This window comes from Aegilops tauschii, chromosome 4 (assembly GCF_002575655.3).
Source record: "Aegilops tauschii subsp. strangulata cultivar AL8/78 chromosome 4, Aet v6.0, whole genome shotgun sequence".
Lineage (NCBI taxonomy): Eukaryota > Viridiplantae > Streptophyta > Magnoliopsida > Poales > Poaceae > Aegilops > Aegilops tauschii.
The window spans coordinates 72,314,088-72,335,522 of record NC_053038.3 but is presented as its reverse complement, the minus strand read 5'-3'; the positions used below and the strand labels follow the sequence as shown (position 1 = coordinate 72,335,522).

Here is a 21,435-nt window from a genome sequence, read left to right as displayed (position 1 = left end):
ACAATCGATCCTATAACCCGGTCTCTCAACTACCACCATGAGATCGGTAAAATAGAAAACCTATCAAGAGCAAACCTTTGCCTTGCACAAAGTTCACTTGAGCTAGATGATGACGATCTTGACTTCCTCAAGTTGGACCACCTTTCTTGATTGCGTTGGCTCGATGAAGAATACTTGATTGCTCCCCCATAATCTACTATGGGTGAGCCACTCTTTGACACATCTTCATAAGTCCATTGTCACCACAATGGACGGCAAGCTTCAAGCATGATCTCTTCATGATGCTCCACTTGAACTTGCACACCACAATCTTGATGACTATCACCACTTGATGTCACCCTCCATGGGATATATGATATCTTCCTTTTGATGCACGACCATGGAAACATACCTAACCCCATAAACAACTCTTACGTAGACCATGGGTTAGTACACAAAGCATAATTGACAATGCTTACCATACCATGAGATCACTTGATCCCGCTTGGTACATCTTCTATGCTTTGTGTGATGATCAACTTGAATCACTCTTTGTACTTAGTCTTGATCAACCTTGAATCTTTCCAACTCTCTTCATTAGGATGATGTCTTGAAGGTAAACATGAATGTTCACACAATCTTCTTCTTCAAGACATGCTTGCAATAAGCTCAACTCTCACATGACCAATCTGTTGATAATTCCTTGAAAGGCATCTTGGTCAACACATAAACTCCTTGAAACCAACAAATGTACTTCAAGAAAAGCCTATGGACAAATCCTACGAATATAAGTCAAGGCAACCATTAGTCCATAGAGAATGTCATCAATTACCAAAACCACACATGGGGGCACCACATGTTCTTTTAACATGGAGCAAAAGCCTCATTGTCACGTCCTCATGCACTTTTGATAGTATCGACATGCCTATGTACTCAATTTTGATCTTGGATCACTAAAATGAAAATGTAGAATTCTTTGGCTTGTCCAACACTTATCTTTAAGCATTTTAGGGGCCACTTCCAATGTTGTACCTAAAAGAAGATTTTCTTAAAATCTACTTTGATGTATCATTAATTCTTTGAGAGATGTTGCATGAATTACAAAAAGGCAACCTGGGATTAGATACACTTTTCAGAGTGATTTCCACAATTGGCTAAAATAAACACACAATGATTGAGGGATAAATCATATAGAGCTTATAGCACTCGCCCAGAGACACGCACGAGTTGGGTTGGCCCAATAGCACTGATTTCCATCTGGGTTTCCTCCCTCATTATGTGGTGTTATATACAACACCGAATTTCACGGTTCTTAGTTTTTTCATTCAGTTTCCTTTGTCTATTTTTCCATTTTCTGATTTTTTGATTTTATTTATTCTATTTTGTCTTTTCATATTCCTTATTCTATTTTAATTTTGTTTTATTTTCATCTTTATCTTCTCTTTTTTCCTTATTTTCCTTTTCATTTTCCCAGTTTGACACTCTCTTATTTCTATCAATTATTTTATTTCATTCCTTATCGTTTTTGCCTCTTAGTCTACGTTTCTTTATTTAGCTACGCATTGGACATTCTTTTTAATAGACATTGAATACTTTTAAATGCACGTCAAACATTTTCCAAATACACGTTGACCAGTTTTTGACTATGTAAAATACTTTCTGAACTTTTTCCTTTTGTTTCCTTATTTCCTTTTTTTGTTCTTTGCTTTTAAAAAAATGAAGTTATTTTTATTCATTATATATTAAAAAAGTTTGTTGTGTGTTTTTAATAATTTTTCATCGATTTTAAAATATTCATCACTTATTTTTCAAAAAGTTCAGCATGTTGAAAAAATGTTCATCGTGTAATACAAACATGTTCACCATTTATTTCTAAATTATTGACTACTTTCTTCTAAAATTTTGATTATGTATTTTATAAATGTTCGCTATGCATTAAAAATGTTTATTATTTATCTTCAAATTTTCAATGTGTATTTTATAAAAATATTGTCGTCTATGTAGTGTTTATTGTGCATTTTAAAAATAAGAGCATTTAGAAACTATTCATCATGTATTTTCTAAAAATTCATCGTGTATCATAATAATATGTGAACACTTAAAATACTTGCACACATTTAAGAATATTCTTTGTTTTTCTATTCTTTCTTTCTTCACACATTTAAGAATATTTTTTGTTTTTCTGTTCTTTCTTCCTTTGTTTAAATTTTCTTCCATTTTTTATGTTCGTTAGTTCATCGTACATTAAAAAACATTCATAGTGTTTTTATAAAATATAAGTCATGTATTTCAGATTATTCATCTCATTTTTCAAAAAATATTCGGCATGCTGACAAAAAATGATCATCATGTTAAAAAAATCGTGTTTTAATAAATATAAGAAAGAAGTTTTTTTCATGCACAAGTCTTTTCTTTGACGCACTGTGCACATGCATTTCCGGCATTTCCTAAACGGCGCCCGCAGCGCCTGTTATAGGCTTAACAAGACCGGGCACACACCCGTTTCACCGCGCTGGGCCAGCCCATGTTACACTTTTTTCTGTTTAAAGACGCAAAAAACAGCGTCCGTGACTCCAATCTCCTAGCTCAGTTCGTTGTCACAACCCACCAGCCACCCTAATTGATGTGTTTGTTCTTCTTATAGTCTTGCTTTTTTTTGCTGGAATGGTTTTTTTTTTATATTTTTCTACTTTTTCATTTTTCGTTTTTTGGAACAGTTTTTTATTTTATTTTTCCTTTTTTATAGGAACGTTTTGTTCATTTTTTCTTTTCTGCTAAATGCATGAACATTTTCTTCAAATTCATGATTTTTTTTAAAAAATTGAAGAACTTTTCTTCAAGATTGATGAACTTTTTTTTAAATTTGATGAACTTTTCTTCAAAATCGATGAACTTTTTTCCAATTCTCTAAACTTTTTAAAAATTTGATGAACTTTTTTCAGATTTGATGACCTTTTTTTAGAATCAACAAACTTTGTTTCATATTTGATGAACTTTTTTTCAAATTCGATGAACCTTTTTCAGAGTCGATGAACTTTTTTCAAATTCGATGAACGTTTTCTCAAATTCAATGAACTTTTTTAGATTCGTTGAACTTTTCTCATATTCGACGAACTTTTTCCAGAATCGATGAACTTTTTCTCAAATTTGATGAACTATTTTTCAAATCAATGATGCTTTTTTCTTTTTGTCAAATCCGATGAACTTTTTCTTTTTCATTTTATGGAACAGTGTTTTCGTTTCCTTTTTTTATTGGAACCGTTTTGATCTTTTTTTTCTTTTCTGCTAAATGCGTTAACATTTTCTTCAAATTCATGATTTTTTATTCAATATTAAAGAACGTTTCTTCAAGATTGATGAACTTTTTTTCAAATTTGATGAAGTTTTCTTCAAGATCGATGATCTTTTTTCCAAATTCTCTAAACATTTTTTAAATTTGATGAACTTTTTCTAAAATTGATGACCATTTTTTTGATTGACAAACTTTTTTTCAAATTTGATGAACTTTTTCCAGTGTCGATGAACGTTTTCAAATTCGATGAACTTTTTTTTAGTTGAACTTTTTTCAGAATCAATGAACTATTTCTCAAAGTCGATGAACTTTTTTCAAATCAATGATTTTTTAAAACTCATGGTCATTTTTTAAATTGTATAAATTGTTTCTCAAATTAGAATTTTTTTCGTTAATGAACTTTGTGAATGTGTGAACATTTTTCTAGTTCGTGAATTTTTTGAATAGATTAATGTTTCTTTGCTGGTTTGTGGACTTTTTTTGAAATCTGTGAACTTTCATTTTTTTATAGAAAAACACGTTTATGCAAAATATTATCAAATAATACGAAAATATAACGGATACACAAATAGCATGGCTGCAATTATTCTTATAACGTTCGCGCTGCAGTTAGTGACAAGTATGTAGATAGTGTAGTGGTTCACGAGATACCTTGAGGAATCTAGCGCGGGGGTTCAATGACTCATACGGCTTCTTTTTCGGAACATTTTTCGATAACGAGCAGAGGTAGGTGTGAGCCAGCGGGCCATTAGTTGTTTGCATCGTAATGGGCTGGCCCATACCAAGAGCCGTGTAGGCACGAGAAACTCCAACCGGCTCGCGCTGTCAAGCTTTCCAGACACTGTTGCCCAACCACTAGAACAACCCGGCATTAGTGAATAACTATAGCGCGAAAGATTCAAGAGTAAGTGCAGTCACGCTGTTTACTGCATATATCTTTTGGAAAAACGAGATTTTTTGAGAAAAAAATGAAGAAAATTTGAAAGTTCACAGATTTCAGAACAATTCACGAATTAAAAAAAATTCACGAATTAGAAAAAAAACGATTTCAAAATAGTTCACAAACTTGAAAAAAATTCATCAATTTTGAAATATAGTTCATCGATTTTGAAAAAAAAACTTCATCAAAAAATTGGAAAAACGTTCATCAAAATTGAAAAAAAAACTCATGGATTTTTGGAAAAAGTTCATCAATTTGAAAAAATAAATCATCAAATTTGAAAAACTTTCATCAAATTTGATAAAAAGTTCATCAACTTGAAAATATTTCATAAAATTTGAAAAAAATTCGTTGAGTTTGAAAAACATTCATCAAATTTGATAAAAAGTTCATCAATTTTCAAAAAAAGTTCACCGGTTTTCCAAAAAAGTTCACAAAATCTATTATTGAATTGATTATCAAAAAAGTTCATCAGTTTTCAGAAAAAAAGTTAACAAATTCGAGAAAAAAATTCATCAATTTGAATAAAAAGTCACGTATTTTGAAACTTAACGACATTGAGAAAAAGGAAAGAAAAGAATAGGAAAAAAAGCAAAGAAAGAAGAAAAAGAAGGAAAGGGAGAACTTATCACAAGAGGTGAGGGGACCCTTGTGGTTACGCCAGCTTATTCACACTAGGAGATCGAAGGTTCGAGTCCCTGCTGCCAACTCATTAACGAGCGCAGTGGGCGCCATTTAGGAATTGCCCCGGTTAGGAGCTCCCTGCATTTCCTATACGACATCTTTAGCACCGGTTAAAGGCCAGTAGACAAGCCGGCACACACCCCTTTGCATCCTAGGCTCGGCCCATTTTGTTTCTCAACCATAAAAAAATGATGCGGGTGATGAGAATCAAACTCGGAACCTCTCTGTTTCGTTGGAACACAGCAACCAACTCGGCCGACTAACCTTCTATGCTTAGTAATACTTCTTTTTCTTAGTTTCTATGCCTTTTGGACTCTGTTTTTTTTGCCGGTTTTTTACTTGGGTTTTATATTTTCTTGTTACTTTTTCTTTTATTTTTTAAAAAGACATGGATTTTTTTCAAATTGGATTTTTTTTCCCAAATCGATAACTTTTTACAAATTCCCGAACTTACGAAATCCACGAAAACACTATCATGAATTTTTTTAATTTTGTGAACATTTTTTATCAAGTGATGAACTTTTTCTCAAATCCGGTGAACCTTTTCTGAATTCATGATATATTTTTTTCAAAATTTTGATGAACTTTTTGTGATCAAGTCGATGAACTTTTTTCAAAATCTGGTGCACTTTTTTGAATTCGTGAAGTTTTTTTCAAGATTTGATGAACTTTTTCAAATTTTATGAATCCATTAGAGTCCAAGAACATTTTAGTGGCTCCTTTTTTACTACGTAGTTGTTCATACTAACAATTATTTGCTTGTAAAGTTTTCAAGTTCTTGAAATTAGTGGAATCAAGATCATATTATGCAAAGATATTCTCTCGGGAAGGTTGTATGCTTGAGAAAGTTGTATCAAAGAGCATATAGTGTTTTTTTATCATTGGTTCTGCTACTGCTTAATGTTGATCAAGTTGGCTTCATTTTCGATCATTGCATCTCTCAAAATTTCCTTTACCCCACTGATCGCCTAAATTATTGTCATAGGACTAAATCACCCATCATGGTCATCAAGCTTGACTTCAGGAATTTGACTCCATTTGTTGGTCTTCGCTGCTCAATATTCTTTGTGTTAGGGGTTTCCCTGATAAGTGGTGCCTTTGATTGAGGAACTTATTACGTCTGGCAAAACCACCGTCCTGTTTAATGGCGTCCCTAGACCGTGGATACAATGTAAAATGGCCCTTAGGCAGGGTGATCCATTGTCAACTTACCTATGCATAATTGTCACCGATGTACTTCAACAACTAATCATGCAAGCCTGTGGTAACAATTACTCTTCCACTCCATTCACCCGACTCTACCCTGCCGTGTTCAGTGGTATTCAGATGACATTAATTCTCATTAAGGCCACGGACACCGCGATCTCTATATTGAAATGACTACTTGATGACCTTGCCAATGCCACGGGACTTACCATCAACTTTCATTAGACTATGTTCATCCCGGTGAATAACGATCCTACTGCTGCCTCAACTTTAGCTTTTGACCTTGGCATTATGATTACCTCCTTTCCCCATACCTATTTAGGCATTCCTCTCTCGCCACATAAACTACCGGCCTCAACCTTCCAACCTATTATTTCCCATTGCAACATGTAACTCTCAGGATGGTGTGTCTTTGATACGACCATGTGTCAAAGTACAAGTGTCATTGCTAATAATTTTGTCATGATTATCTCTAGCACAGCTAATGACAGTGTTACGCGCCGCCGCGAGAAGACAGAAATATTACAAGCTGATAAAGTAAAATCTAGGGATGGAGTGAATTGCAAAAAACCACCACATTTGGGGCATCGTTTGTGAAAAACCACCAGGTCACTAATCTTTTGCAAAAATCACCGCGGATTCGGTAGACATTTTGCAAATAGCACTGATCATGTGATTTGGCTCATTTGATCACTTTCTGACAAATGGGACCAGATTGTAAGGAGCTGACTTTGCAAAGTTTTGACAGACACACCCCTGGATTGTAAAAGGAAAAAGCAATCAGACCCTCCTCCCCCCCTGCCTCGATCCCGTCTGGATCGGGAGAGGCCCCGAGCTGCCCAACTCCCGCGCCACTCCGGCGCCACCCAGTGCGTCCTCTACCCCGCCGGCGAGCCACCGCGTCGCGGCCCTCTTTCTCCTTACCCGCCGCTCCCGCCCGATGACGCGGGCGTGCGTGCGGTCCATGCGGCGCGCAGCAAGGCCAAGGATGTCCGCCGCGCTGTGGATGCGGTAGGGATCCTCGAGCGTGTCGGCCACGTTGGGGATGCCGGCGACGAGAGAGACGCCAAGGAAGTCGTGCAGGATGAGCTGTGTCTGCATCTGGCCGCGAGCGGGTGAGCTCCAGAGCATATCAATTCTTCCCATGTTCTCTTCTAAGTACTTTCTATTGATTTGAACCACGCACGTGTGTGCACACTCATGCGCACTTGTTGAAGCTCCTGGTCGGCCGCAATCTTGGCTCGCGCTGCTTGCCGGAGCATCGTCTCCCGGTCAAACCCAAGCCGCTCCGGCTGAGACGGGTGGCAGTGCAGCTTCCTGTTCTATTGCCTCATCGCCGGCGAGCAGGGGCAGAGCAGGCTACCGCGGCGGCCAGAGGCTAGGGCTGGATGGACAAGCGCCGGTGAGCCTCCCGGTGGCGACGCTTCACAAGTTCGCCGCCGTCGTCAAGCTGCAGATCGCGCAATTGCGGCGTGGTGGTGGAGATGAAAGGTGGCGGCGCGGTGGCTCGCCGGTGAGGCAGCATGCCGCCGGCTGAGCGGGCGGAGCGGCCACGGAGGCGTCCTGCAGGCAGCGAACGGAGGGAGGGGTTGATTGCTTTTTCTTTTTAGAACTAAGGGTTAGACCCAGTTGTCAGAAAGTGATTAAATGAGCCAAATCACCTGATCAGTGCTATTTGCAAAATGTTTACCGAATCCGCGGTGATTTTTACAAAAGATTAGTGACCTGGTGGCTTTCCGCAAACGATGCCCAAAATATGATGATTTTTTGCAATTCACTCTCTAGGGATGTTACCATCCCTAAGTATTTAGGACAAATATACAGATGCGCTAGTTAAGATCACTTGTGCCCATGCTGCGTACAACCTACAAGGAAAGATGCATGGTTTGGATACTAATGAAAAGAATTCCAACACATTCACGTTTGGCCAAGATGTACAACAATCTAGTTGTTTCTTAGCCGCCCTCTCCAAGAACCCTAGCTTTCTGCCTCCCACCGGCGCCGGTGCCGGTCCATCCCGTCTCCGGTGGCCCTATGGCCATGGAGGCGGAGTGGATCTCGGCCCTTGCCGGTGGGAGGGATTCGTTTTTAGATCTTTTTTCGAGCTTTGTTAGGGTTTGTGTCCTGCTCAGGAAGGCGAGACGGTGGCGGTTCTCTGAAGATGGAATAAAGGTGTCCCCGCCTAGCCCCCGTTCCGGTGATGCGTCTTGCATCGTCGGTGGGCGTGTGGAGTTGTGTCTCCGGCGGATCTATCTTTGGTGGATTTGCTCGGATCTGTTCGTCGTACGTCTTCGTGTGTTTTCAGGTTGGATCCTTTTGATCTACACTCTTCATCCACGGTGGTTGCTGTTCTGGTGCGTTGGTTCTACGGGGCCTTAGCACGACGACTTCCCGACTGTCTACTACAACAAGGTTTGCCCGGCTCCGGCGAGGGAGAGGCGATGACAGCGGCGCGCCTTCGGCTCGCTTCAGTGCTTGTAGTCGTCGCTAGGTGGTCTATGGATCTGAATGTAATTTTTACTATTTCTAGTGTTCGTTGTACTACCATGATTGAAGATGAATATATTGAAAGTTTTTCCAAAAAACAAAATCTAGTTATTTGTTTTGGTTGCCTCGACCAAAACAAGTCCAGATTGTACATGTACAGAAGAGGTGTTTTGTTGAGAGTAATCACGGATTTCTAGGCTGCTACTACTCACGTCCAAGGCCACCAGAGATACATGCGGGCGTTAAAAGATGGGTCCGTTTATGCCACATCTAAATGATCTCACTTTTTCCATTGTTTTTCCCGGCTGTTGGATGTGTACTCACGTCACATCTACGTGACATCATCATCAGAATTACAGCCTCTTACGCATTTTCGTTGACGTGCTTGTTAGCCACAATCCCGCAATGTGGTTGTGGCGATCCAATCGTTTCCTGTGTCGCATGTGTAGGTGAGCTGCCACGGGCTAGAATCGATCAAATTGATTGCTCGGCTAGGCTAGCTTCGGCCATTGAGCAACTAGTACTAGTATGTCCCGTCAAAGAATCGATCAGGCTGCTTGTAGCTAGCTTGTACGTACACAAATATTTCTTCGTGCCAATTCAAAAAATCATACGCCCACTGTGCCACAACTCGGACAAAAAAGGTCAGACCCCACTTACGAGTTGATGGTGAACTTGTAATTGGGACAAAAAAATCCCCCCACTTACGAGTTGATGGTGAACTTGTAATTGGGACAAAAAAAAATCAGACCCAGGTTGCGAGTTGAGGATGGGCTTGCAACTAGAAAAAAAAAGGTCAGACCCCAGTTGCGAGTCTAGTGTAGACTTGCAACTGGAGAAAAATATCAGGCCCCAGTTGCGAGTCAATGGTAGCCTTGCAATTGGGAACAAAAGATCGGGTCCCAATTGCGAGTTAAGGGTGAACTTGTAACTGGGACAAAAAAAAGGCCGCACTCTAGTTGTGAGTCGAGGGTGGACTGGCAACTAGGACAAAAAAAGTTAGACCCAGTTGCGAGTCGAGAGTGGACTTGCAGCTGGGACAAAAAAAGGTCCATCCCCGGTTGCGAGTCAAGGGTGGACTTGCAACTGGGAAAAAAAAGATTGGGCTCAGTTGCGAGTCGAAAGTGGACTTGCAGTTGGGACAAAATAAACTCAACCCCCGATTGCGAGTCAAGGATGGACTTGCAATTGGGACGAAAAAGATAGGGCCTAGTTGCGAGTCGGCGGTGGACTTGCCACTTGAAATTTTTTTGACCCCAGTTGTAAATCAAGGTTGGGCTATCAACTGAGGGAAAAAAGGTCGAAGTCGAGTTGCGGGTCAAGGATGGGGTTGCAACTATGACAAAAGAAGATCGACCCCCCTTGCAAGTTGAGGCTAGACTTGCAACTTAGACAAAAATTACAGACCTTGTTTAATGGTGGATAGTCAACTAATAGCAATGGGAAAAAGCATGAAAATTTTTAAAGGAAAAATGAAAAGGTGGAAAAAATAAAAAATACAAAAATCATGAATTGACTTTTTTTTTTTTACGAATTCGAACCAAAAAAACAAAAAGGAAAAAAACAAAAAAGAAGATTGAAAAAAGTTCACCTGTGGCCACAACAGCCAACGAGGAGGCAACGTAGGAGGAGCAAGATCAATTGATAGACAACGGCCTACTGCCATGATGCCCGACGTGAGTGACGCATACAGGAACAAGATCAATCAATAAAAAAACAAAAAATACTAATCTTTAATGCTTATATCATGTGGCTAGGAAGTTAGATGTGAGATAACTATTTCACATCTAGATGTGAAATAGAAAACCTGTATAATAGCACCATCATCAATACTTTCAACAGTTTGTCTAATTCACATCTAAATGTTTTTTAAGGATGTCACATCTAACCTTCCAAAGATATATAATGTAGCAATAAGAAATAAAAAAACTAAGACAAAAAAATAGATCATAAACAGAGTGGACATCAGCTTAGATGTGACATCACATCTAGACGTGTCCTAGATAGACCCTACTTTCAAATACATCTCGGTCAATACAGCAAACCATCGTGTGATTCAGCCAATCGTCTCTCATCTTATTCCTCAACTTCTATTTCTACAACATGAAATGAAATATGCAAATACATCAATTTGAATTCAACAATACCGTGCATATATGACAGAATACATACACCCACACACACATTTGATTTAGAACACAGTACAAGCAGTCCCTGACAGTCCCTGGTCGACTGGTCCTTGAGTACAAGTGAAAATAATCAAAGAAAATTACCAAGGTCACTACTCACTGGTAAGGAGGGAAGTAGGGAACGACGCTCGGCGGCGAACGGCGCACCGCGCCCGGGAACAGTTGCGGAGACCGGGACTAGGGGAGCAGACTGGGGCGGAGCCGCGGAGGGGCTGCCTCTGCCTGGAGGCTGGGGTCTGGGGAAGTGGGGGAACGGCCGCGGTCGGTGGACGGCTCCACGGCGGCGGCCCGCGACAGGTAGACGGCGGCGGCCTCGAGCCTGGTCGGCGGCTGAGAAGAGAGGCGGCGGCGCGAGCGTGAGTTCGTGCAGGTGCGTGGAGCCGTGGATCGGTCGGCGGCTGTGAGAGTTCGTGCGAACTAGGGTCTTTTGTTGTTGAGAAAAATCGTGCGCCTAGTGGGTGCGTGTTCTGCCCGAGTAAAATTGAGTTAAATACATCTTTTTTTTAACATTAGTACAGACACAAGCGCGTATATACACAAGCATACACTCACCCCTACGAACGCGCACACATCTTACCCCTATGAGCGGAGACTGAGCCGGGATATCATGTTGAAATTTACGAATTCACCGTAGGCGCCTCGTCGTCGACGGGAACGTCTCCTTCATAGGCGCCTCGTCGTCGACGGGAACGTCTCCTCGTAGGCGCCTCGTCGTCGACGGGAACGTCTCGTCCCACTGAACGCGCATCGCCGGAAATCCTGAAATAAATCCAGGAATAAACGCGAGCACCAGGATTTGAACCCTGATGGGCTATGGATACCACAGTCCCTCTAACCATCCAACCACAGTTGGTTCGCGAGTTAAATACATCTGGGGTACATAAACTTTCATCGCGGTAACGGATTTATACACAAACAAAAAAATCATAAGGCTTTGTTTGGTATAAATGGATTGAGGAGGTTTAGGAAGGAGGAGATTTCAGGGGATTTGATGAATCCATTCCTTCCACCCAATCCCCTCGATTCCCCTCACATCCCCAAGTCTCCAATCCCCTTTCATAAAAAATTGTTTGGTAGGCAGGGTTTGCTATAATAACTGTGATGATACAAAATAGCACAAGTACAGTTAAAAATCCAATCTTTATCAGTTTAACAACTCGTATAATGAAATGCCGAACTTCATGGGTACTTGCTCTCAGGGTATGCAAAGTAGCAAGCCATAGTAAGAAAACACAGAAGATAAATTGCTCCCAGATCAGCTACAACAAGTTCATGGTTCACATAAAAACATAGAACCATATACAAGGAAAAACTCTAAGTTAAACATTATGTTTGGTAGGCATTTTTCTATAGAAGATGAATTGCTCCCAGATCATCCAGCTTTTGAGTGACCAAAAGTTTATCCATCCATCTTGTTTAATCTTTGCTTCTTTGGCTGCCTAACAACCTGATGAAACAATAAGAGATGAACATGCTTGTTTGTAGTTAAAACAAAAACCAGGAACACATGTACATGAAGATACATTCTGCCATTCAAATTTGAATGGAAATCTAGTAATGTTTGTTGTTTCTTTGAGCAACTCCAAAGCCCACCGTCTGGTAAGAAGTGATTATGATACTCTCATGGTCTAAGGAGAAAAATCACACGTTAACACTTCGTGTTGTGTCAATTGATTACAGATGGTATTAACTCAATTCATAACCAACAAGTTTGGGTTGATTCAATCTGATCGTTCTACCGGGGTCACAATCTCAAAGTTGTTTTAAGACTATCATTAAACTTAACAATATCCTAAGATCCAGAAAACGTGATCACCAACAACACTTGAGCTAGTCCTAGAGGCAAGACTAGGAACCTTGTATTTACCGTTTTTCATTCTACACGTGCATATGAGTTTTCTACTGAATCGCATATTCTAGGATCATAGCAGTTATAGCATAGAATATAAACTCTATAATTATGAATATAGAAATATAATAATATAAATATTATTGCATCTAGGGCATACTTCCAACACCCACTACCTCGGAACGTCACGACAGAGAGAGCCACAAACTGTGTTGAAGGGCAATTGTTCTACCGAGACAACCCCTGCACCTCCTTTAGGCCACACCTTGCCCTCTGTCGGTGTCAAAACCGGCGGATCTCGGGTAGGGGGTCCCGAACTGTGCGTCTAAGGCGGATGGTAACAGGAGGCGGGGGACACGATGTTTACCCAGGTTCGGGCCCTCTCGATGGAGGTAATACCCTACTTCCTGCTTAATTGATCTTGATGATATGAGTATTACAAGAGTTGATCTACCACGAGATCGTAGAGGCTAAACCCTAGAAGCTAGCCTATGGTATGATTGTTCTTATGTATCCTCTATCGACTAGCCTGGCCTCGGTTTATATAATGCACCAGAGGCCTAGGATAACAAGAGTCCTAGCCGAATACGCCGGTGGGGAGGAGTCCTTGTCTTGATCGCCAAGTCTTGTGGAATCTTCCTTGGATGCGGCAGCTGTCCGAGCTGGCCCATGAGTATACGGCCAGGGGGGTCCTCGGCCCAATCTAACAGATCGGGAGATGACGTGGTGAGTACCCCCTAGTCCAGGACACCGTCAGTAGCCCCCTGAACCGGTCTTCAAGTTAGGGACGCTCCTCGATTCTTCCGAACTGTTCTTCATCTTCGGTCGTTGGTCTTGAAAACTGGTTCAACAAATCTTCCCATCATCTTTCTTGAGGATTGCCGAGCTAAATCTGACGAGTTTATACGTCGGGTATCCGAGGAGCCCTTTAAGTCTTTGGCCTTTATCAATGCCTTGTTATTTTTATGCCACGCCTCGGGTTTGAAGTTGTTCCCATGCGGCGGTGTCCTCTTGTATCCGAGCCCCAACGCCAGACTGCATTCGAGGTATCCTTTGCAGCCAAGCACCAACACCGGACTGTGTCCAAGCTCCAACGCCGGACTGTATCCGAGCTCCAACGCCAGACTATATCCGAGGTTTCATAGATCACCTTAGTTCAAAAAAGTTGAAGGAGTTTAGCCGAGCTTAATGCCGGAAATGCCCTCTATGGAGCCAGCCACTGGCGCTCGAGCTTTATGCCGGACTGCTTCCGAGGTGGTGCACCACCCGACAGCGGGCTGATTTTTTGTGAATATTTTTGATTGGTGCAGTTTATTCTCTGCCGAGATATATAGCCGGTATATGTATATCCAGTAGCCCTCAAGGTGTGTGTCGGTCTAAAACCCGAGATGCACCTGAAGGAAAACATAAAACTGCTGATCCTAGTAGCCCCTGAGACTCAGGTCGATTTTTGAAATCGGCCTGAGGATCAACTCCTAGCTCGGCAGCATACATAGGAATAGAAACGCAGTGTAATATATTAGAAATAATAATGATCAGCGGACGGGCCCCTGAGAGAGGGTCGTGAGAAGTCGCCGTGATATATTAGCTTGATGCCAGATAGGTCCAGATGGTACTTATTGTTGTCGGAAGACGCGCTTTCCCATAGTTCGATCAAGCCGAACACTGAGCCCTTTGAATTTTCTACATTGAATAGGCAATGCAGTAGCCCCCGAGACACTGGTCGGGTGGCAACACCAGATCAGGGGATCGATGTGCCACTTTAATATTTGTAAATAATGAGCGCAAAGCCCAGTAGCCCCCGAGCCTTAATGTGGGCACGGGTGGCCGAATTAAGGATCGATATCCAGAGTAAAATCACAGATTATGTGTAATGATTCTATGTATCCAAGTACTTTACATCATTATTTTGACTCCATTGCGACCGTTTATCAGTTGAAAGTGGCCCATCATCGGCTTCTACCCCTTTGTAGATACTACGCAGAGTGTTTCCGCAATAACAAGAGAACCCTTAGCCGACGTCTCGGTGTCCGAAGGCGGTTGTGTTAGCGGAAACGAGGCAATCAGATATGCGGGCTTTATAACTTTCGCTTAGTCATAGGAGCTTTAAACTGGGGAAGCTAGCTATGAGCCCCGGGTTAGTGTTCGGCGACATCCGAGGTCAAGCCGTAAACACTTCGGCCAATGTTATGAACGGCCCATTATTTAACATAGTCATCGGATCGCTGACCAGTTTACACTTATTGTGACAGTCAGTTTTTGGCTTTCTCCACTGAGGTGCTTAACCATGCGAGCTGGAAGCACAATCGCAGTGGTTCTCCCTTTGCACACCTAGCCGAACAAAGCGGAACGTAGGAGGCAAGCACAGGAGCCGGGTAACCCAACTATTGACCAAAGACACAATTCAAAACCAATGCATATATAGTAATGTCCGAGAATGTTTTTGCCGAATCTCAAAAGGTGTCCGGTGTTGCACTGCGAGACATATGCTGAAAACACACAAATAGTTTAAAAGTGCCATAGGCTTGGAAAACCAAAAAACGTCAGTGAAAACCTGACGTCCGAACAAGATCAAGTGGTCCGTGCCAATCCGAAAATTAGACTTTAGAAAAGAAAAAAAGTGCTTCTGTCGTGCTTTAACATGACACATCCTATCTCAAGACTTCAAGCGGGTCAGCCTACGGCTTCAACCTCCTATCCCGAAGACGGAGTACTTCTCATTAGGCCAGTTTAGCAAACTAAACTCTAGCGGCTTTGAGAGAGAAATTAGGCTCCCCGTCTAGTGACCACACACTCGTGTCGAAAAAAGGAGTGATAAATAATAATAATAATAATAAAAACTTTGCAACGACTAAGAAGAAGAACACTTATTATAAAACGCTCATATAAATTTAAGAGCCCCCAAGTGACTTGGGTAAAAGAATTTTATGTAAAATGATTCTATGTACCTAAATACTTATATCATATATGTGTTCACCCGAACTTTAAACGCGTCTTAACCGACCGTCGGCTTCTCCCTCTTCGGTTAAGGGCCGAAAAGTGTTATGTACTCCACCTGTCGAGAATATCGACGGTGTTTCCGATAACCAGGCAATCAGGCCATAAGGCTGTAACAGACAAAGCGCGCTCAGGGAACTTATGCTATATTACTGACGAAGTGTAAGAAGCATCTTCGAGAAAAATAGTACCCCCACCGATAACTTTCTTCGGTTGCTCATTGCTACTATTAGACTTGTGCAATAGATTTTTTGTACTCATGAGTTCCGTTGTGTGCCGACCATAATTGAAAACAATAAGAGCGCTAGCTTTCGGCTTCACCCAGTCTGAGGTCCGGCTCGGATGACCCGATCGTGACAATCGCAGAGGTGCTCCCTTTACTCCCTAGCCGAACAATCGGGAACGTAGGGGTAAACACAGGAGCGAGGCAACCCAGCTTGCAAATTGCTTAAGTCAACATGGTGCATATTGTGGCGTAATACACGAACATGGAACGAAGCCGGACAAGTGTAATCATTTGCAAGAGAAAAGGCTTCATAAAGGAAGCCCCTGAGTGAACTGAGTATTTGAATTTATGTGTCACAAACAAGGTTATGACAAGGAATTTGTTCACAAACAACTTTTTGCCAAAAAAGTATAATGCTTGGTCGAACCGAACACAAGTTAAAAATTTAAAACTTTGAGCATGAAAGCGACTTAGCTGGTTAATGTGTTCGGCATTGATGACGCGGTCCGAGCTTGATGCGGGACAAGGTTCCATCCCCCAAGCCGGTCCCGAGGTGGCGGAGCGAAGAGCTCGCCACTCCGAAGTGGTGTCATAGCACGACCAATGCAGGCCGACAGAGTGACGCCGAAGTCCCCGGCGTGGGTTAATGAGGTGTTGACGAAGCCCCTCGTCCAGCCGAGGTGACGTGGTATGTCAGTACGCCGAGTTGACGATCCTGCCCGACCCGGATCATTTTTCTGTGCACAAAAAATAGTGCAAACCGGAGATAATAGTAATAATAATAATTAAAAAAACGTTGCATAATATATAATTTATGCAAAGTGAGTAATAAAAGAAAATATGGCCTGCGCGCCGAACACTCGATGAGGTAGAGCTTTCTCGGCGATGCCGAAGTCCCCGAGGCAACCGAACACGTCGGTATGGCAACACGACCAACAAGGTGATCACGCGAGCCGATTTACGCCGATTGAGACGACGGCGTCGGCTTGCCGAAGAGACCACGTGACACAGTCGAAGTCCATTACTTCACAGGTCGGTCCGAGTTCCGGATGCGGCGTTCGCCGGACTATGTACGGAAACTGACCGAACCACCATGCGACCATTGTTAGTGCGGCCACCATTCGATAGACCTGTGTACAGACGATGGAACAAATCAGAGTAATAATTTCTTGGGAAAAATAAACCCAAACAAGCAAAAATTACTAGGATTAATAGCACCTGCTTTATTTGTTGTAGCAATCCGAAGAAAGGTGACTCCCAAAATTGGGACTCGATCCGCACACCCATTGCCTGACGGGCGATAAAGCGACGGCATGGCGACGCTGGCAAAGGTTGGCTTGCCGAGGCGAAGCCCTCGGTCCAGCCAACGTGACGAGGCGGGTCGGCTAGTGACGCCGAAGTCTCCGGAGTAGGTTGATGAAGAGGTGGCGGAGCCCCTGGTCCAGCCGAGATGTCGAAGCCTCGATGTTAGCCGATGAGTCAAAGTAGGCCGGCGTGATGGACATCAGCTTGAAAAAGCAACAGTGTGGCCCTGCCGATGCCGGTCGTGACGTGGTCAATGCCGACTTGATGAAGTGACCGTGCGACGATGCCGGTGTGCCCGCTCCGTGTAATCCGTGGGGCGACGATGTTGGTGATGATTTGTCCTTCGCGGTGCCGAACTCTTGTTCGGCTTGCCGAGATGATGATCCGAAGAAGTTGAGCTCGGCTCAATAAAGTGACAACGTGTCTAGCGCAGGTCGGCAGCCGTAGAGCAACGTTGTCGGGCTGGTTTGACACCAGCACGATGGTGAAGATCATATTGGAAAAGACTTCAAAATTAGCGGGATGTGTTTGGGAACAAAACACAATACCCCATACAAAACTCCCTTAAAAAAGGATGTCCGAAATCCCGTTCATAAAAAAGATGAATTCGGGTCGGATTCGTCCTCGCACAGAAAACAGATCCGAAAAGTGATGCACTAATCGGAAGGTTCTCGGAGTTTGGACGGTCGGATCGAGCTGAAATTTTGAGAGGTGGTAGATATAGGAATTCGGCAGCCGATCAATGGTTGGATCTTTCAAAGGACGTCCGAGCTAGAAGCTGGACACCACGCCCTAAACTCGTCCAGATTCCCGTCCAGTTTTGACAGGGCTCCAGTATACACGGATTGCCAGAGATTCCTCCATCGGAACTCGACGAAATTTTCCACGGTTGTTGTAGACTCAATTCCGCACAATTCCACCGAAGCAATCGTTAAAACGACTCTTGAGGAGGCGGTGGCGGCGGATACAAGTTCGCTGTCCAGAAAAACAGCACGGTCGCCCGAGGGCAATGTTGACGTTGAGCCCCCGGGCTCCCTGGATGATTCCTCCATAATCTTGATAGAGATTGGAGTTGATGTTGATGAAGGCCCTCATCCGAACATGATGATCGGAGGTAGGGCGCAGTCCTCGGTCCAGCCAAGGTGACCAGCCGAGCCAGTGACGAAGAAGCCGACATCGCAGTTGATCTACAGTCGAGCCATTGATCCTTTTGCCGATCACACAACGGAACTCTCAATGAAAGCACCAATGTCGGTGTCAAAACCGGCGGATCTCGGGTAGGGGGTCCCGAACTGTGCGTCTAAGGCGGATGGTAACAGGAGGCGGGGGACACGATGTTTACCCAGGTTCGGGCCCTCTCGATGGAGGTAATACCCTACTTCCTGCTTAATTGATCTTGATGATATGAGTATTACAAGAGTTGATCTACCACGAGATCGTAGAGGCTAAACCCTAGAAGCTAGCCTATGGTATGATTGTTTTTATGTATCCTCTATCGACTAGCCCGGCCTCGGTTTATATAATGCACCAGAGGCCTAGGATAACAAGAGTCCTAGCCGAATACGCCGGTGGGGAGGAGTCTTTGTCTTGATCGCCAAGTCTTGTGGAATCTTCCTTGTATGCGGCAGCTGTCCGAGCTGGCCCATGAGTATACGGCCAGGAGGGTCCTCGGCCCAATCTAACAGATCGGGAGATGACGTGGTGAGTACCCCCTAGTCCAGGACACCGTCACCCTCCATCACAAATAGAGGGAACCAAACCTCTATGCAAGGCAACAAAAACTAAGGAGCCGTCGAAGGGCACCGAACACCAAGGCCTCATCGCCGTCACAAACCCCCAAGATATAGGTCAACCATCGGCACCAATATGACCAAAGAACTGTTCACCGCCACAGATCATTTCTAACGCCACCACCGAAAACTCCAACAACCTGCCAACCGTGCCAACCCAGACATTAGGCAACCAACCGCAGATCTGTGGGTTCAAAACAATGCCCCACGAGGGGAAATGGCATCAAAGATGTCTTCATTATCCGATCCAAAGAAGGACATGATGCTTTTGCTAGAGCACAGAAAGAAGCGGGGACTCCCCAATGATGCCTTTATGAATGGAAGCGGCGCCCAAAGGCGTTGCCATCATCGTTGCCGTCGTGGTCGGCACTAGGATTTCGCCTCAAGCATCCCATCTCGGTCATCTCCGCGTATGTCAGCCGTAGATTCTGGCAGAGCAAGACCTCCCCACCCTCCTGTCAGTCCATGGCGAGCATCCCCGCTAGGTCCAGCAAGAGGCATGTGATGCCACAGTCGCTCACCTCGAGCACCTGCACAAACAGGAGTCGGGTCGGTTCTGGCTGCTCGCCCACACCCATTCCCTCATCACTGGACACAACACCCCAACACCACCACAAATCGGACCCTCCCGCCACCACCACGAAGACCACTGGCCAAGCGAGCCACTACCCAGAGGGAGCGATATCTGGGCGCATCAGATGAATCCAAGTCGAAGCACCGCCGCCGCCACCACCACCACTACAAATGCCACTGACCTTCACCCCCACAATCCCTTGGGCCCTGCGCCACCGACACCACGTAGTGGAAGGCACTGCTGGAGGCTATAGCAACCTAGATCCGCACTCCTCACAAACGCCAACCAAAACAAAGCCCAAAACAACCACTGTCGATCTTGTCTCTCCACCTCCTTCTACCTCCACTTCTCCATCTCCATAGCCTAGCCACAAAGCAGCCCTGTTGACTGGAGCGCCGAATCCAGATCTAGAGAGAGCCACCTGCTAGTGACAGGCCACGCCACTACCCAACCTCACCACAGTGCGATGACCATTGTAGAGCACAACTCCGTCAGCCCCGGCCTCCCTACCTCGTTGTCGACCACCACACCCCACGACCACGAGCAGCGACGCGCAAACCTAGATTCGTGTCGCGCAAGCCAAGGATGCGACAGACACCCAGAGATGTGGCCCACCATTATCGTCCTTGGAGTCGTCTTGAGCTTCGCCGGTGGGCTCCTCTGGTGGCGGCGAGACGAGGAGAAGGGAGGGTAGGGAGGCGATGCGGTGTCACGAGTCCTTTGTTTGATATCACCACCTTCTGACTAGTCACTTAAAATGAGCATCTTGCTTTCTAATCTTTAGAGAAATTGTCTTTCAAAACACTTATTCAAATACCAATTGACGATCCATTTTTATTTTGTCTTTGTTGGGACGAGATATCTAAAACTAGATTCTATATTAATATGTTTTGATATAAAAAAACTCATTCATGTTAGTATTCCTCAGGCTATAATTACTTCCTTACAATCTTAAAGACATATAATTTCTTGGTTAGCAGGATTCCACTCCCTCCGATCCATATTAATTGTCATTGATGTAGTAGAGGGAGTACTAAACGTTGATCCTCACTCATGTAAGACTAACATGGTAATAATTCTATTGCGTGATATCATCTTCATCTTTTTGCAGTTTCATCTCTTATATACCGACTCTCTGGATTTGCGAACATTGCAATGCCTATATATAGAAGTAGAGATGATACCCCGCACATTGTTGCGGGAATTGGTAGAAATTATTTCATTGAGAGTTGTTTGTATGAATCAGTAGTATTTAGACTAACAACATGTCAATTGAAATTAACATATAATGTGTTCTATTTCATTATTCTATAGTTGTAGAATATTTACTAAATATGAGTAGCATGCATGGCAGATGTTAATTTGGTTACTTTCCCATGCATGGTGGCATGATGAGGTGGCATAGTTGCATGTTAAGAGAATTAGAGTTAGTAGAGATCAATTATTTATATCATGCATGATGACATCGTGAGATAGCATACTTGCATGTTGAGAGAATTAGAGTCAGTGGAGATTAACTACTTAGGTACATTGAGATTTTTTTGTGTGTGAATATTTCATATTTAGACTAACAACATGTCATGAAATTAACATATAATTTGTTGTATTTGATTATCCTATAATTATGGAATATTTACTAAATATAAGTAGCAGGCATCGTAGATGTTAATTTGGTTATTTTTCCATGCATGGTGCCATGATGACGTGGCATAGTTGCATGATGAGAGAACTGGAATTAGTGGAGATCTAGTTCATGCATGATGGCATGGTGAGATGATATAGTTGCATGTTGAAAAAATTAGAGTGAGTGGGCATCAACTATTTAGTTATGTAGGATCGTCGCCTAGTAACTGTGCACTAATACGGTGATCACTGTTCACTATTAACTTGGTTGCGCCAGCGTCGTAACCTCATAGT

The 21,435-nt window shown here is 43.2% G+C and overlaps 1 long non-coding RNA gene across 1 annotated transcript; it reads right to left on the bottom strand.

Moving 5' to 3' along the window:
* Positions 1 to 10,533: 10,533 nt before the first annotated feature.
* On the bottom strand, positions 10,534 to 11,254 carry LOC120962407 (uncharacterized). The gene is made up of 2 exons (XR_005753171.1): positions 10,878 to 11,254; positions 10,534 to 10,684 (listed from the first exon to the last, which is right to left on the bottom strand). It is a non-coding gene; the product is annotated as an uncharacterized lncRNA (long non-coding RNA).
* Positions 11,255 to 21,435: the final 10,181 nt, after the last annotated feature.